Raw genomic sequence first — 5,749 nt, forward strand, 5'->3', positions numbered from 1 at the left:
TCTGGCGCCGACGCTGATGACATTTCGGCGCCAGGTCAAAACCTTCCTGTTCCAGAAGGCTTTTAATTGAAATAATATTAGCTGTGGGTCTGATGGCAATTTTAATTGTATTTTAATTGTATTTTAATTATTTTATCTTTTGCTGTATTGAATTTTAATTATTGTAAGCCGCCCAGAGACCTCTGGGTAGTTTGGGCGGCATATAAATTGAATAAATAAATAAATAAATAAATAAATAAATAAATAAATAAATAAATAAATAAATAAATAAATGCCCAGAACTAGTTGAAAAGTTTGCAAGTTGAATCCAAATTTCCCATAGAAATGCATTGAAAATTAATTAATGCATTTTTATTGGGGGGAAAAGGTCAGAAACTTTAAAAAACTTAAAAGAAAGTCACTTATCAGGTACTGTAGACTGAGCCTGGCTCTTCACAGTGCCTTGGTAGACCCCAGAACAGCCAAAAAAAGAGCCCCAAACAGCTAAAAGCCAGCAGGCAGACGGCAGCCATTTTGTGCTCTTCTCCCCTCCTGCTCCTGCTCCTTTCCCCTCCCCTCTCCCCACCTAACAGCTGATCGGTGCTGGTCTGAACAGCTTCCCAGGCAGCTTTTAAAGCAAGTACTGGTATGCACGTTTCTACACAAGCAGGTTTCAACTCAAACGGAGCACCTTTTCACCCAAGCACTAACCCCAATTTTACATTTTAAAACGACAATACCAGGCAGTCCTAGGTGTCTCTCCCAGCTCTCTAACTGCTTGGACTAGCAAGGAAGCAGACAAACAGCCTCTTCACTAACTGAAAGTTTGAATTTCCCCGCTTTCCCTGCCTTCCCCACATATTAGGTATGCTAATATCTGTGCACTGGAGGATTGTGGGAGGAACATCCAGCCCCTGATGGGGGTCCTGTGGGGCACCCCAAAACACTGGGTAGCTCTCTTGGCCTCTTTCGGGACTGGGGCTGTGCAGCCCTGTTCTGATCAGGAGGTGCAGCCAGGGGTCGCCATGCCTTTGGGGGAAAGGGCACAGAAAGGGGCAGGAGGTTCAGGGGCCATTCCAACTCATACCTGGCAGGGGAGATACCATGATCATCAAAGTGGTTTTCCCACGGTGAGGCTGATCTATTGCACTTTGGATGTGCTGACCCCTGTGATTTCCCCAAATGTGGGAAAATCAACTGCCTAAGTGGGGGACTGTGTTTGTGGTTTCCCCTGGTCTTTCTAGAATTACTCTTTCCCCTTTGGTCCTTGGTTCTTTTCACTGCCTGCTGCCATAGGCCTGTTGGCCTTGCTGGTTTTCCAGATGGGCTCCAGGAAGCAGATCCTAGAAAGCCAGCAGTGCAGAATGGTGAGGTCCAAACAGCAAGCAATCTCTGGTTCCAGTTCAGAGGCCTCCCAACCATGGCAGTGGGAAGCTTCTGGATGGTGGTGGTTGAACCCTTTTTTACTGTATTTGCTCCATAAGATGCACTATTGGGGGGGGGAGTGCATCTTATGGAGCAAAAAATATAATCTTTTTTTTAAAAAAGGCTTCCCAATCCCATCCAAAATGCTATTGCTACAAAGCACTGAATCCATGTGGTTTTATCCACTGCATTATTTTTTTAAATTATCCTGGATGTACTCCTTTTGTTGCACAGAAAAACATGACCTTTCTCAGTATTAAAATTAAAGAAGAAGCAAACATTAGGGAATCACCAGTTCGTCTCAAAGTACACAGGATTATGCACTGACATGGTTGACAGGTATGTACATGCTGTACTGCAAACTGACGAGAATAAATATTACTGGAAATGCTCTCCCCACCCCCACCCCCTCAAGTCACTGCTCTATCTAGGATACCAAAAGGTGACTGAAGTTAGATCTTTGCTCTGTCATCAAAAGGCTTTCCTGATGGAAAGAACCAACCACACAAGCTTGGTGAGCAAGTTCAACATGCTATCTGATATATTTTTTTCCATATTGCGCCACTGGGTTGTGGAACTTCTCATGAAATAGGTGTTGCTGCAAAGTAGGTAAAGAAAGAAGGTAATATTGGGGACAAAAGGTATTGCAGAGAAAGCTTACATTCAAGGAAGGAAAGTGGAAGGATGAGGAGAACTGGCTTGGCTGAATAACTTACAGACTGTTGAGGTGAAGATCTGGAGCACTGCACAGGGTCAAAGGCAGAGTTTGGAAAAATTATTTTCAGTCAAGAGGGGAAGTGAAATTTTTAATCTGCTCACATATTCCCATATTCTTACAGATTGCTTTATGGGAGTAAATCACACTGGGACATTCTTCCAAGTAAACATTAGAGATGTGCATGTATTGCCCTGGGGAATTCTGGGTTTTGTATTTCAAAAACACATTAATATGCACACCTCTAGGAAATAGGCTTAAGATTTATACATATGTTTGAATCAAATGTCAGTTGTTGTAATATGGCTGTTTCTTGAGTGTCTTTCATTTGTTTCTTTTCCAGCAGCAGAATATTGCAAACTCCATTGCATGTCGATAGCTCTGGAGCCAAATTATATGATTCACAACATATGGTGAACATGATGTGATATATTAACAAGGAAAAATCAGATGGATGCTATACAGTTAATACATTGTGTGGAATTCAGCATAGATGTAATATTTATATGACTAGTGCTTTTAAAAAAAGAGTTTTCTACCTGCTTCTCTGGTAAAACAAATAAAAACCTGGTTCAGATACTTGTGTCCAAAATGTAGTTTTTCCAAGGCCTATCCATGTTCACCATGAAATTACAAGCATTTCCCTGCATGCTGTGTTCCTTTCCAGCCATGTAACAAAGCACTCAGGTTAAGAACAGGAAACTATAGTACTTCGAATCTTAAACCCTTCAGCACTGCATAACATTGTGTGGAAACGTTTTAGGGTGGCCAAGAAAAAGGCATCCAATGGCAGTTCCAGACAATACGATAAGACTTCTGTTCAAGATTGTCTGTTCTAAGTTGTTTGGAATGCTACACAAATGCATTTCTATTCTGGTAATTTGCTCTGGGTCCCAATTAATATCTTCTGTATTATCTGTTGCTTGCCAGCTCAGTAGATAGTGGTATGGTTGTGTGTGTGTGTGTTTTTTATGTTTTATTTTAGTGAACTGAATTTCATGAAACAAGCTCTCTCTGAGATGAATGAAGCTATAAATCAAACGATGGTGCCTCAACCTTTGGCCTACAGTCATATGCCTTTATATCTCCAGAATAGCAATGCCCCGCTTTGTTATATAATTCACAACTGAAGGCTTGTCTTAAAGGATACATTAATAACAACTTGGACAAAAAAGAAGAAGAATAGAAAACCTCACGCAAGATTCTTGGCCTCATTTCTGATTTTTGAGGTCACTCTGACCCGCAATTCAAAAAGGCAGGTTGAAAGCAATGTGCATCATTGTCACTTCCAGTCTCAGATACACCTGTATAAAGTTTATGGCAATTCGGAGGAAAATGTGGCTTTTGTGTGTAATTGAAAAAGAGCAGTCTGTACAGTTTCGTATAGGAAACTGCTGAAAATTAATCTCTTGGCTTCTAAGAGGAAGCTATGACAAGTTTCTTTCTCCAGAGAAAACTGTTCTCTGAAGATGCATTTAAATGTACCTTGTAAAGTAGCTGGAGCGAAATTCACTTCCCCAGATTCTTATTAAGCTTAAAGGGGCGGGGAGTAAAAGAACAAATAAAGAAGGCTGAGAAGATATAACTTTTTTTTCCTTGACAGTGTTATTATACTGTATATGCAAGATTATATTTTAAAGCTTGACTAACACTATGTTCAAAATGAGAGGAGGTGAGAAAGCCTGATAGTTCTTATTGTGTCCAAGTCTGATCTTCAAGACTGCATCTCACAAGTTCTCATGTTCATGTCCTAGAAGAATCCCCGGAAGACCTCAATTTAGTCTTGGCTATATCCCTGGAGCCACTCTGCTAGGGAGGAGTCGTGCTTTATTTATTGCCTTGCATATTATGAAAGAGACCTCTGTGGCCTGTAAAAGTAGCAATGAGCAGGACAAATGTAGCCCGGTAAACCTAAGAAGAAGAGTAGGGCTACAGAACAATAGCACGGATATTTCTTGGAAGAATGACTCATTCTTGGTGAGAAAGGTTGTCTGGCCACATCAAGATAGCTTGTTGAAAAATTACTGATATCTGTAAGACATCTCACCTCCAATATGAGAATCTGATAAACAACTTGTTTTATTAAGGTTGTTCGTTATTTATTTATTGAAATCATTTTTACTCTGTCTTTCTCCTTGAAAGAATTAAACAAGTATCATATTAAAAATGGTAGGTAGATGCCTTTGGTCCTTTTATTGGGAGAAAGGCAGGGTATATCTAAAATGTATGAATGAATTTAGTACAGGGAAAAAACTGTCAAGGAATTATTAGGGTAAACTGAGCAAAGCAGGGGTACAATCAGACTCCCAGGTCCTCTCAGAGAAGAAAAACACGAGACAACAGCTTCTTCCTTAATGCTTATATTACATATGTACAGTTTTCACAAAATATTCCAGCAGCTTGTCCTCTAGCAAATCTTCAAACTCACCACACCACATGTGTGTACCTCTGTATAATATATAGTACATGTAACCAATCAGGTAACATTACCTCATCTCAGGTGATCTCCTATGAATTACATGAGCCTTTTGCCCAGTCAGCATGACTCAGCTTTATGCACAGCTGTACAATATGGCTGGTTACAATTTCTTTTACACATTCAGTCTAAGATGTCAATTTCTCTTATTACAATCCTTGTAATTTCCTAATGTCCCCTCCAAATATATATCTGTTCTGAATGTAGACCCAGTTGTTCCATGAATGCTCTGTGCTTCTGTATGCTCAGAGGATTAGTGAATATACTTGCTAAATTGTTTTCACTCCCACAATATTTTAACACAATTAATTTCTGCTTTACAGCTTCTCTTAGGTTACAAAATTTAAGGTCAATGTGCTTTGTCCTGCACCTCATTCTCTCTGTTGTAGCCATCTGAATGCATTTGGTGTTATCCTAATTTTATGCAAAGGGCTCATTTACTTAAATACAAATTGCTTATACCATGTGATTTCATTTACCATTTCTGAGAGTGCTATGAAATCAGATTCAGCAGGGGAAGTTGCTACAGAAGTTTGCTTTCTTGATCTCCATCCTAGTAACACATCTGCCAACTTTATTACATATCCAGACAAAGATTTTAAATTCTTCATGTGTGTTGCTCAATCACTGTCTGAGAATGCCTCCAGCTTTAACACATTATTGGGCTTCAGCACTAGGCTGACTGCTAGTGACCCTTTCAGATATCTCAACACTTTTTTTTGCACCTTGCCAGTGTTTGTTCATTGGACAGTAGTATATCTGTTCAAAATGGTCACTGCCTTTGCTCTATCTGGTTTAGTCCGTTGTGCCAAATATAACAAACGTCCAATCAGAGGCTGATAAACATCTTTGTTCTCAAACTCTTTGATGTCAGCCTTCTTCTTTCAAGAAATCTGTCACCAGGAGTGTATGTACCATTTTGCAATTCTGCATGTTGTTCTTCTCTAACAAGTCCAGTATCTTTCGTCTTTGACTTAGTGTGAAAAAAATCTTCATGCCTTTGTACTTATCCCTGTCCATGAACCACTCGTGAGATCACATTCATGCCTCTGCCTCAGGTATGCCTTGTCTCAAGGCTGTGGCCATGAAATGGAATGTGTAATATTGCTGCACCACAAAGAAAACACAGTTATTCTAAACAAAAATTCCTTTTT

The 5,749-nt window shown here is 39.8% G+C and overlaps 1 pseudogene; it reads left to right on the forward strand.

Moving 5' to 3' along the window:
* Window positions 1-1,058: 1,058 nt before the first annotated feature.
* On the forward strand, window positions 1,059-1,213 carry LOC140705077 (U1 spliceosomal RNA; annotated as a pseudogene).
* Window positions 1,214-5,749: the final 4,536 nt, after the last annotated feature.

This window comes from Pogona vitticeps, chromosome 2 (genome assembly GCF_051106095.1).
Source record: "Pogona vitticeps strain Pit_001003342236 chromosome 2, PviZW2.1, whole genome shotgun sequence".
Taxonomy (NCBI): Eukaryota; Metazoa; Chordata; class Lepidosauria; order Squamata; family Agamidae; genus Pogona; species Pogona vitticeps.